General features: G+C 39.8%; 1 pseudogene; it reads right to left on the bottom strand.

Annotated features, from left to right (window-relative positions):
- Positions 1–6497: 6497 nt before the first annotated feature.
- LOC141552568 (tripartite motif-containing protein 43-like) lies at positions 6498–10831 on the bottom strand (annotated as a pseudogene).
- Between the last annotated feature and the right edge of the window lie 2127 nt (positions 10832–12958).

The raw sequence follows: 12958 nt of genomic DNA, 5'->3' as shown, positions 1-12958 counted from the left end.
TAATTCCATCTTCACAATACCTTGAAAGAAGGTGTTATTATTACTCCCAGTTTATAGAGGAAGAAACTAAGGCTGACAGAGTTTAAATGATTTGCCCATAATCCCACAGCTAGTGTTTGAGATAGAATTTGATCCCAAATCTTCAGACTACAAATTGACTCTTCTATTTAACTATGTTAATGGAATCTGCTAAATTCAAAAGAATGAAGGAAGGGGTTCCATAAAGTGGGAATAATAAGGGAAGGCTTCCCACAGAAGGTGGAATTAAGCTCAACCTAATTAAAGAATGGCAAAGTACAAATGAGCAGAGTTGGTTTAATAAAGTTATCCCTAGTACCATTGAGATTTTCATATATCATATACTGGCATAAAAAATTAAATGGTATTTAGGGGAAGTTTTATGGAAACCCAAAATAGGAAAAGAAGAGGAAAGATCATTAAAAAAAATTTTACAAATTGATAGATGCATAAAGTATATAGTATTGTATAATGACAATGTATTTTATCTTTTAATACCATTATTGATATATCTTCTTTGGTATGAAGAGGTTGTCAACAACAACAACAACAACAAAAAAAAAAAAACCCCACCAACTTTATGCACGTTTTCCAGATTGCAAAGAAGCCAGTCTTCTTTTATCCCTCCTGACGTAGAAGGGATAAGTGTAATATGGTTTAAGGAAAGATGCTAGATTTAAGCCCCCAAAGATTTGCATTTGAACAGCAGCTCTTGCCAGTCATTAGCTAAATGTGTAACCTTGGGGGCATCACAAGTATACTGGGCTTCAGCTCCATCATCTGTTAAATGAGAACTTTGGAAAGATAATTTCCAGCCCACGATCCTGGAGCTAGTTATTGGTATGAAACTGAAGTTTTGTGGTTGAAGGTCCTTCATTTACAGTTTCTGAGGACTGAGGAGAAAGAATAAAATAATACCAACTAACCAACCAGATTTCAAGACAAAAACTGTATTTTCACAGTAATTTTAAACTCCCACAAAGTTCAGAAAATTACAGTTCTCTTGCTTGATATTATTATTTTTTATTTAATTCTGAACTTAATATTTAAAATGAAAAAAATATATATATCATAGGGCAGAAAGAGTGGGATTGCAATAATATTAGGAATCTTTATTATTTTCTTTTAAAATATAGAAAAAGTTCAATATATCTTTCGTTTTAAAATAAATTTAAGTTTTCAATTAATATAGTCTATTTTTCTTTTCACTTACATAAAAGAAAAAGAAATCACTGTGTTAGATATGCATTGTCAAACAAAACAAATTCATATTAGCTGTATCAAAAGAAAAAATGTATAGTTCATTCCAACATGTAATTTTAAAATTGTCACATTTGTATCCTCCTTATTTCTCTAATTATCCTTTATGTGATAAAACAGCTCTTTATATTATAAATATTTCTTTAAAATCTCCACGAGGCAAATGGTAAATGTTTGGATGGCCATGGGACAACAGACACTTTGGTGCATTATTAGTGAGTCTTGCAAATTGATCCAACCGTTCTAGAAAACAACTTGGAATTAGATATTTTTTGAGTGAATTAGTTATCTTTAAATTTTTTTTTAGTTTGGTGGGGTTTATTTTATTTTATTTTAAAATAATAAATTTTATTTTGAAAGTATTTGCAAAGATAATTTTCAACATTCAACCTTGGAAAACTTTTTGTTCCAAATTTTTCTCCCTCCCCTAGACAGCAAGTAATCCAATATGTTAAACATGAGCAATTTATTGTTCTATATATATTTCCACATTTATCATGCTGCACAAGAAAAATCAAGATCAAAAAGAAAAAAATGAGACAGAAAACAAAAAGCAGGCAAACAACAACAAAAAAGGTTCTCATGTTCAATTCTCATGAGCTCTTTCTGGATGCAGATGGCTCTCTCCATTACAAGTCTATTGGAGGAATTATATATTTTTCAAAATTTTCTAAACCCATCCTTCGACCCAGAGATATCAATCCTAGATCAAAGACAGGAAAAGATCCCGTGTCTATAGAGCTTTATATATAGCAACTTTAATTTTCTTTTTTGGTGGTAGCAAAAATCTCGAAGCAAAGGAAATGCCCCAAAATATGCTTATTTATTTTTAATATGGTAGATGGGTGTAAAAATGAAATATTATTGAACTAGAAAGAATAAGAAACATGAAGAATTTAGAGGAAATTGGGAAGACTTGGATTGAAGCAAAATGATATGAGCAGAACCAGGAAAGCAAGATATATAATGATTAGAATGATGCAAACATGAACATCGAAAGGCAAGCCATGTCTGACCAGTATTGATCAGTCTTAATTCTCATAGCAATGAAGAATGCCTCTCTTCTCTTAGCAGCTCCAAGTGATGAATGAAGCTCATGTGATCATATATAGGATGGATATTCCTTTGTTTTGATTATCTTCAGGTTTTTGTGAAAAGGAAGGGATTTTTTTTTTTTTTTACTATTTGAGCAGAATCATTTAGAGGTTATAACAATCAAAAAAGGCATAAGTAAAACTTACACTTAAAATTATTCACTTAACATATGTAAAAATTGCCAAACTGTAAGGACAAGATTTGCCTTCTCTAAATTTCCACGGGGGAAATGACTTGCTCATTTGACACATACCTGTGATCTCTCTTCAAGTTTCAGTTTGTCTTGGCTCAATTTTGTTCAGAAGGAATGGGAGGGAAGGAAGGGAATGAGAGGGGAAAGAAAAACTCTTCTACTTTTCTGACAGACCTATCTCTCTGTTAAGATTATTTTAAAAGGCTATTCTCCTTGCAGCATCCTCCCCCAAAGTCCCTCTGTCAATTTTCCATGCCTGTAATCTTCCCATCAAAATCTGCTCCTTTTGTGTGGGCTACCCTTCTCAACAACTTCTTATCCTTGTAAGAGGTTTCAGCAAGCAAGATCTCCGGAAATAATCAATCTTTTATCTCTGGAACCCACTCAGACCCATAAGTGCAGTCACCTCTGAATGTTCACAACCTCCAGAGATGGGAAGTAATTGACCTCTAAAGAAAACAAAAAAGGTCTCAGGAAAGATAGCCTCAGTCCTTTCCTGACAGTCTTGAATCAGGGGGCTAACCTAGGGCAGGTGGATAAGTCAATAAAATCTCAGACTTCCTGACTCCTCTTGGCCTCCTTTCCCCTTTCCTTCCATCCTTCCCTCTTTGCAGATTCCCAACGAGTCCAGCTTTCTCCTGAGATCAGCTTTAGATCACCTGTAGTTCACACCTCAGGTCTGATGTATGGAATCCTCAGAGGATAATAAGTATCTAATAAGGATTATTATCATTTCAAATTATTGAATTCTCATATTTCAATGGGGTCAGACATACTAATAAAGTATTAATAAATGATTGTTATTAATATTGAAAACCATTTAACTTTTTTTGATCATTGGATTTCAGATAAAAAGTCCTAGGATAAGTTGATATGTTTTTTTTTTTTTAATTTAATTCTGACTTCATGAATTCATTTGGGGTTTTCTCAGCAAATATACTGGAGTGGTTTGTCATTTCATTCTCAAGCTCACTTTATCGAGGAAACTGAGGCAAACGGATTGAGTGATTTGCCTTGAGCCATAGACCTACTAAGTGTCTGAGGTTAGATTTGAAGCCATGGAGAGGGGTCTTCCTGACTCTAGGTGGGGCACCCTATTCACTGCCCTGCACAGCAGTAGTAGTTGCTCCTGCTACCAATAATTTTTGGTATTTAGTCTTCTATAATCTGTTGCATGGTTAAATCACGTAACTTTTAAAAACACATAATTGAACAAAAGCATTAAACTGTCAGCTCCATCTCTGTAGGGTCAAATATCCTTGCTATTTCCTAAAATAATTTCGCTTCGATAATATTCATTTTAGCAGTTTATTGGCTAAGTTCTCCAGGATTTTTAAGGTCTGTATTTGTGCTATTTCTTTATTACACCAAAATATTCCATTATCTTTATGATAAATAATTTGTAAACCCACAAAAAGTGCTTCTAAATATTTTGGTATATTTCTATGCTTTCTTATCAATGAAGTAGAATCTCTGGAGCAAAGAATAATGGACATGTTAGGCATTTTGCATAATTTCAAATTGCTTTCCAACACAATTTCACTGAATTATAACTCTCCCAAACATGGCCCAGTGTGTCTATCTATTCCTTCAAAGAAAGGAATAATCTTGCACCAGAGTGGAGGTTAGTAACATGCTTTACTAATGCTCATGCATTCCTGCAAGATGTATAAGCCAATAATTCTGCATCTCATCTGGCCTGCTTTCCAGTTTTCCAAAGAAGCTCAAGTTTCACTCTGACCTTTGGTGTGCTCACTCTGTCATTCATTATACTTACTGTATACAAAATTCCTTTTTCATATGTGATCCAACTTGAATTGAACTTCTTTTGATTGCACAAATAACCAGAAAATTTCCACATCCTTCTTTAGAATACTCCCTCCCTTGGATTTCTTGACTTGTGAAGCCCCTAAAGTAGAATTCTTGATTTATGGGGATTTAAAATTTTTCTCTTTCTGTTGCTTTGACTCTTTTCCTTGACTTAACTTTTTGTATTTCACTTCCCATTGTGGTTTAAGAGTATCAAGAATTGCTGATGTCTTGTTCCTTTCCACATTTCATTACATAACTTTTCCTTTGTACTGCCTTTAATTGAATGTTTTAGTGTCCAAGTTTTCTACTTGCAGGTAACAGATTGAGATCGATGCAATCCTCCCATTTTTTTCCCATGGGTCCTCATTAGTTTTCTCAAGCTACTTCTGCCATGGTAAATCCTTGCCATAACAACAAACAATTGCAAAAGACATTACATGCAAGTCCTGGAATATTTTTAATACTCTGCCAAATATTGTAAGTGAATGTGTTCATGACGTTTATGAACCATGTTTAGAGCCAGTTTTTTAAACCATTCTGTTTTGGTATGATTGGTCTCTTAGTTGGATTCCATCAGACTCAAAAAGGACTTTGAAATTTGAAAGGAAATGATTTCTTATTGCACAAGAATAATCAGTTCTGTTTATTCAGCACAGTCTGTTCAGGCATTCTCCATTCATCATCTTTTCTTGCCTTTTTTAAATAAACAAATTTTAGCATTCATTTTTAACAGTCATTTTCTACACCCTCTTCATCATTCATCATTTTTTTGGTCATATTAGTTAATCTGATAGACAGTTGTTTTATTTTGCATTTCTCTATTCAAAAGTGATTTGGACAACTTCATCCATCTATCCACTTTTCAAAATCATGAGGGACTATTTTTGCAAGTGAATACAACATTTATGAAACAATGCAAAGCATTGTGTAAACTTTTGGATATACAAATAAAGACAGACCTTGCTCTTAAGGAACACACACTCTAATGTGGGTAGGGGATGCAGAGAGGGAAGAAAAGAACACTTAGGGAAGGTTTCAGCTCCTAATAAGAGGGAAAGGTCTTATGACCCTCGGGGTACATTGAGAAAGCAGATGCTAATACTTTAATGTCATTTCCATTGATAAAATCATAGCATTGCTTGATAATGCTGAGGACTTTTGTTGGCAAAGACTTTTAATTCTGAGTCTCAGTTGTTGTGGTTGTGTCAGGAGCAATTGAAAGGCTATGTGTCGACAGAGGCTGCTTCCCAGGAGGAGGGTTGCAGATACTGGATTGGAAATTGTTAGTCCTAAATTTCTTGGGTTCCAGATCTTGGGCTTTATCCATCAGAATCTGAGGCACTCAAGATGAGGGAATAGTCTGATCTGCCTCATATATGTTGCCTCTCATTTTCCCCACCAGGTACTTGATAATTCTAGGCTTTCCCTCCCTTGTGACTGGCAGTTGGTTGGCTAATTGTGAGAAGGTCTGTTCCCTTCATCATGCTTATGGCCGTGAGGGCTAGTCTAGAAGCAATAATTTTGGTCTGGTAAGCGTAACCTTGTCTAATCTATCTAGGTATAGATACTTAAAACAGTGTAACTCTGGGTAGTTCGGGTTACCCTCTTTGCTTCATGTCCATCATCTATAAAATCTACTAAATGATTAGGGAAGGAAAGGGCACATCAGTTTCTCTAACAAGAAAAATCTCAAATGTGGACAGTCCGAAGTGAATAAAATTAATGAAGAACAACAAAAATACAAGTCAAATAAATACTAGATATTTTCTTCATTTTATATTAAAGAAAGCAAAATGGAAAGTTGACTACAATTCAAGGGGAATGTTTTGCAACATGTTGAAATCTATGGCCATTGTAGTGCTATAAATTCTAAGAGGAAATGAAGCATAAAACTACAGGACCAGATTGCTCAGGTATGATTTCCAGTAATTGAGGAAATATTGACATTGTTAAAAAAAAATACCTGAACGTAGCATAAAAGAATCCAAAAGAGTGGGGATTGAACCCCTCAACTTTCAGGGTGGAAAGTCTAGTCTCCAGTTGCTAAGCAGGGAGACTCTTGTTGAAAGGATAGAGTGAACACAGAAAAGGAGGAGTTGAGAACTCCCTGGAGAAATGATCATGGATAGGAATAGCAGCAAGCTCCAAGATGAGAGCCCACTGCACACAGAGTCATGGGACCAGGCTTTGTTCCTGGAAGCGGGGGGCCAGGGGAAAAGATGGGCTGGATGGGGTCTGTGAAGGGAATAGAATGGAATTTATAAATAAGAGAACTTTGGAGAACATTGTAAAAGGCCAAAGTCCCAGGGGAATATTCCAAGAACACCCCAACCCGAGGTAGAGGGCCTTTGATTCGATGGTTCAGTGGCCCAGGATAGGTCTGTAAATAGTATTCTCCTTCTTTCTTGACACAGCGAAGCAAGAAAGCAAAGTCACAGGAGTCCATGTCCCTGGTCCTTTTCCTCCTCAAGTAGGGGGTGTAGATCCCCAGGACCCACTGAGGCAGTTGAGTCACATCCACCTCCCAGTACTGACTGCCCGAGCTGAAGGCTTGCCCAGCAAACACAGCATGGCAAGAAGGGTCCTCAGTCTCCTCTGGCCAGTCCTCTCCAGCCTTGGCACTCTTGAGGTCCTCAGAAACAGAAACACAGGAAGCAGCTGATGTGGTGTCCATGGTGAGGTCCACTCGGAATCTGTGGAGCATCTAGATCAGGCCAGGGATGGGATATTCTCTCAGTTCTGGGGTGACAGCCTTGGCCCTTTGGGCCAACACAGCCTCGCTCCTCCCCAGCAGCTGCTTGGCATCTTGCAGCAGATCCAGATTGGCTTGGCGGCCCGCTTCCTGCAGCTCTTGCATGAGTTCCTGTAGGCTCTGTATGTGCTGGGAGAGTCTGTCCTGGCTGGCCTTCTGGTCTTGCCTCATCCTGTCAAGGCATCGCTTCTCTTCCTCCATCAGTAACTGGTGAAGTTGGAAGAATGTAGTGAGCTGTTGTCTCCAGAAGCTGCCGGATCACTCTCTGGGAAGAGATCTGCTGTGTCTACTCAAATCTCTCCGACAGATTCTTCTTCCTGTAACGAACCGTTGTCTCCAGGCAGTTGCTGTTAACTCTTGTCCAAAGAAATGACTTCCCTTCCTGCAGAGAGCCCCGTCAAGCCTGATGCAATTCAGAGTCTTCTCTTGAATCCTGGCTCCCAGCCAATGAGCTTGCCCCCTCTATCAAGTCAACCTGAGTTCTCACCTTGTATTGTCCAGAAAACCTGAATTCTCACCTTGTCACTATCCAGACAACCTCAGTTCTCACTTAGTAATCCTAACATCTCCCCCTTTCTTTTGATTTAGAACATAGGACAGTCATGACCTTGAAACATAAATCCATCAATATGGGAAGTATTACAGATAATTACATAAATTACATAAGCATATAGTAACATAACGCATGCTAGAAGTATATAACATAATCAAATAATCATAAATTGAAAATTTATAAATGTCCATAAGTCCATTGTCCATTATTCTCATCTTGTGTGAGGAAGTCCAATGATTCCTGCTGGTTTTTAAAGTTCTTTAACAGTCTTCTTATTATCCATGCTCTTTCAGTGTCAGATGTTTCTTAGATCTTCTCCTTTATTTTGAGGTCTTTCTCTTTTTCTGTCTCTCTCTGATGGACAAGGCGAATATGACTCGTTGGCACCCATCTGATTCCTTCTCCTGCTGAAGAAATACAAGCAAACCCTCTCTCCCAGGCAGTTAACCTATCTAATTTCCTTCTATTTACCACTTTCTAAATCTCTTCTCATCATCTGGCAATTACATTGGAATTGTTTGCACTGGACACAGCCCTGTTGGTTTAAAAGGCCTGTATTCTCCCCAAGTGTAATCCATTTTTGCAATCTGATTGCCTTTTGGCTGACTGATTGGGTAATCCCTTTCTTCCATGTGATTGTTTTTCAGCTGATTGATTAAATCAGAGTCCTGGCCTTCTAAAGGCTCTTTGGGTGTAACATCAGCTGCCATCATGCCCCAAGTCTTTTTTGCCTGGGGCCCTGGACCTGGGCCCCTCATCCCATTTTCCTGAATTATTCTACACTCTGATGCCCAATGGAGTCCTCTGTTGCATTTTGGACATGGGGTTTTAGGTCTTCTCTCACCCTGTCTTCTCACTGTATCTCCATATCTACACTGAGCTCTTAGATGCCCAATTTTTCCACATTGAAAACATCGCCGAGTTTCTCTAGAAGGCCCTTGCCAGGAGGGACCCTGTCTTTCCACATTCATCATTGTCCGGGTGTAAAAAGCATTTGTTCCCACTGTAGCACAGCGTCTTATGATCTCCTCTAAAGGAGCATCTTTGTCTAATCCCCATATAATTCTTTTGCAAATCTCATTGGCATTTTCCTTAGCCAGATGTCTGGTCATTATTTCTGTAGCTGAATTTTCTCCAATAGTTCTTTTGACAGCAGTTTGCAAACGTCCCACAAAATCTGCAAAAGGTTCATTGGGACCTTGCTGTATTTTAGTGAAAGCCTCTCCACGATCTTTCTGTCCAGGAAGGACACCCCAAGCTTTTATTGCAGCCTTAGCAATTTGCTCATATATTGTCATGGTATAATTAATCTGTTCCGAATTCTCTCCATACTGACCTTCACCAGCTAAGTGCTCAAAAGTGAATTGTGTGTTAACTCCTATTTCCAAATTGCATCTGACTTGAATTTTACATAATTCATGAAATTCCGCAAGCCATAATAAATTTTCTCCAGGTTCCAGACATGTCCTTGCTATGGATTTCCAATCATTCGGGGTTAGGACTTCATAAGACAAACCATCTAGTAACATTTTGACATAAGCTGATGTAGCCCCATAAAGGGTACAACCTTTTTTCAAATCCTTAATTTTATTCAAATCTAAAGGTGCATATCTTCTCCTTTTTTTACCTACAGAGTCAGTATTTTCAATCACAGGATATGCATGTATAAAATCACTTATATCCTGTCCTTCTCTCTTAGCTTTAACCAATGCTTTTTCTAATCTTGTCATAGGCTTAGGCTTCTTCACAGGCAATTCTGTTTGTGTTTCTGCCTCTTCCCCTCTTTCTTCCTCCATCTCTGAAGGTGGGGTTGATGTGGGCCTGTCAATAATCTGTTCTCTAGGCAGGGTTAAAGCTTCTTCAAGAGAATCATACCATAATTCCTCATTTAAATCCTCTTGCTCTAGGGAAAGATCTTGATCTTTCCTTTTTTCCTCACACTTCCTCCTCTGTTCATTTTTAGAACTTTTCCTTCTCCTACAACTTGCTTGATAGTTTAAGGCTAATTGAACTATGTTGTAGATATAAAATACTTCTGCAGAAATTGAAGAGGCCCATTTTTTGCTTGAAATTCTTTCATTTCATATCCCACTAGCTTCCATTTATCTACATCTATCTTTTCTTCCTCTAAGAACCAAGGGGATGTGCGTCTTAATGCAGCCAAGAGTTTAGCTTGGGATTACTAGGAAGAGAACTGCTGTGTCTACTCAAATCTTTCCGACAGATTCTTCTTCCTGTAACGAACCGTTGTCTCCAGGCAGTTGCTGTTAACTCTTGTCCAAAGAAGTGACTTCCCTTCCTGCAGAGAGCCCCGTCAAGCCTGATGCAATTCAGAGTCTTCTCTTGAATCCTGGCTCTGAATCTCCTCCAGCTCTTATCCTTCTCCAGGCCGATCTGCCCTCTGCGCCCAGTGCTGTCTCTTTTTATCCTCCCAGAGAATGGGCGTGGGATAATGCAAGGGCTTCTGGGAAGAACCACCCCAGCCAATGAGCTTGCCCCCTCTATCAAGTCAACCTGAGTTCTCACCTTGTAATTGTCCAGAAAACCTGAATTCTCACCTTGTCACTATCCAGACAACCTCAGTTCTCACTTAGTAATCCTAACAGAAGAATTCTCCCCTGATCATCCAGTCCCAGTCAATAGCAGGTCTCTTCACCTGAGCAAGAAGTTGCTCACCTTCCTCCAGATGTTCCTCCAAACGACTGTGAATGTGCTGAAGCTCCCTTCTGTATTTGTCAGCAGCCTCCTGCACGGGGGCAATTTTGTGAGCCCCATGCTCTGGGCTTTCAACACATGTCACACACAGGGCTGTCTGGTCCTTCTCACAGAACAGCTTGAAGAGTTTCTTGTGAGTGACACACTGGCTCTGTCCTTGAGTGCTCTGAAAAATCTTGGAGCTGAGCTCTTTGCCCAGCTCAGTCAACTCTGCTAGGCGCCTGTTCACCAACTGGAGTTCCCTGCCCTGGGAAACTTGCCTGCATTCGGGACAGGAGAAAGTTGGGGCTCCACCTCTCCAGCTGGAGGAGAGACAAGCTTGACAGAAACTGTGCCCGCACCCAATGGTGACAGGCTCACAGAAGTAGCCCCTGCAGATGCTACAGGTGATCTCACTCTGCAGTTCCTGCAGAAATTTCACAATAGCAGCCATTCTCTCTCTCTCTCTCTCTCTCTCTCTCTCTCTCTCTCTCTCTCTCTCTCTCTCTCTCTCTCTCTCTCTCTCTCTCTCTCTCTCTCTCTCTCTCTCTCTCGTGTGCAGCAACCAGAAGAAGAGTCTTCCTTGACACTGAAGGCAGAGCTGAGCACAACTCTCAATGGGAGTCCTTCTGTGGGAGGAGGTCTCTTTTCTGTAGAATCTTTTCCTCTCAGAGCAGGTTTCTTGGGCAGCTTTTGGAGCCTCCAGCCAAAGCGAAAGTAGAATCTCCAATCCTCTTCTTCCCTAATCCTGGCTCGGAGTCTCCTCCAGCTCTGGTCCTTATCCCAATCCAGAATGCTCTTCAGACTCAATGTTGCCTCTTTTTATCCTCCCAGAGAATGGCCTTGTGGGTACTCCCAGGGGCTGATGGGAACTCCTACAACCAATGAACTTGGTCCTTTTAAAGGTGTCAACTCCTTTTCAGAAGTCTAAAGGTGTAAACTCCTTTTAAAGGTTTAAAGGTGTGAACTCTGAGCTACAGAATTGTTTAGACAACCTGAATTAGCACTTAATAAACCTAACATCAACCCCTTTCTTTTGATTTAGAACACAGGGTGCTCATGACCTTGAAACAGGTAGACAAAAATCCATCAATATGGAAGATATTACACATAATTACATAAGGACATGGTAACATAACACACAAATAACATGATCAAATAATCATCAATTGAGAATTTAGACATGTCCCTAAGTCCATTGTCCATTAGTTAATGTGCCAGAAATCCAATAATTCCTGCACGATTTAAAGTCCTATGATAGTCTTCATCAACAATTTTTCATCTCAAGGATGCCATACTCACAGTTCCTATCTTCGTTTAATAAGGTTACACTTCCGAAATTAAAGTTGAGTGAAGATTTCCAATGGCTTTGTGTCCTTCAGCTTTCCTCTCTTTAGATTTGGTTAACGAGTCAACTTCTGCTCATATTTCACTAAATTCGGGTTTAGAAATAGAATCACAAAGGCTGCATGGCCACTTACTGGGAATGTTACAGGGGTCTTCTTCTCCCCAGCATCCGAGCTCCTCCCAATTCAAAATCTCTGAGTCTATTACCATTATGAGAGGAGGGAGGGAACTAGGAGCCAGTGTGGTGAGCACAAGAGTGAGGGGGCTTTAATGCTGCCTGTACCACCTGGGTGCCTTGAGGCTAATCACTTTCCTTCTGGGAGCTTTTTCATTGACAAAAGTGAAGAAATTCAACTCTGGCGTCCTTCTAGCTCTCTTATCTACATATGGCACTTGTGAGTCATTGAACTAGAACCCAGGTTTCACTTCTAGTCCTGTGGTTTTTCCATCAGATACCAGGCACAAAAATCAAGGTATCCTCCCCCACCCTCAATATATTTAATATCACAAAATGAAGGAAGAGAGTGAGGAAGTGAAGGGATTGTATTCACAAGGGAATATGGAGACAGAGACAGAGACAGAAGAGAGAGAGAGAGGAGAGAGAGAGGAGAGAGAGAGAGAGAGAGAGAGAGAGAGAGAGAGACAGAGAGAGAGAAGAGAGAGACAGAGAGAGAGAGACAGAGAGAGAGAGAGAGAGAGAGAGAGAGAGAGAGAGAGAGAGAGAGAGAGAGAGAGAGAGAGAGAGAGAAGGGTGAGAGGAAGAGGGTGAAGGAACAGGAAAGGGAGGAGGAGGGAGAGGGAGAGGGGGAGGGAGGGGCAGAGAGTTGCAGGGAGGGAAGGACAGACACAGACAGAGACCAAGACAGAGGGACAAAGAGAGAGGTGAGGGAAGCAGGAAGGGAGAGCGAGAGACTAGAACAGAAAAGGGGAGGGGGAGCAGAAAGGACAGAAACACTTCAGAAACAGAGAATCTCTATCAGATTGACTAAGAAGTGAATTACAAAGAATCACTTTAATTGAAAGTTGGCCAAAATACACGACTGACCTCTTAACCACTTTGGAGATGGGGTGTGAGGGGGGAGTGCATGCCAACCAAGGAAAAGAGAGACAGGGAGATGCAGAGACAGATTCAGAGAGAGGACATTAGACGGGGAAAGGGAAAGAAAGAAGGGGCCAAAAGACACAGAAAAAGATGAAGAAGAAAAAGAGGAGAGAGTGTCAGAGATTGAGACAG

The sequence above is a fragment of the Sminthopsis crassicaudata genome, chromosome 2 (genome assembly GCF_048593235.1).
Source record: "Sminthopsis crassicaudata isolate SCR6 chromosome 2, ASM4859323v1, whole genome shotgun sequence".
NCBI classification, from domain to species: domain Eukaryota; kingdom Metazoa; phylum Chordata; class Mammalia; order Dasyuromorphia; family Dasyuridae; genus Sminthopsis; species Sminthopsis crassicaudata.
Note: the sequence above shows the minus strand (reverse complement) of the source record. Positions and strands in the feature narration are given on the sequence as shown.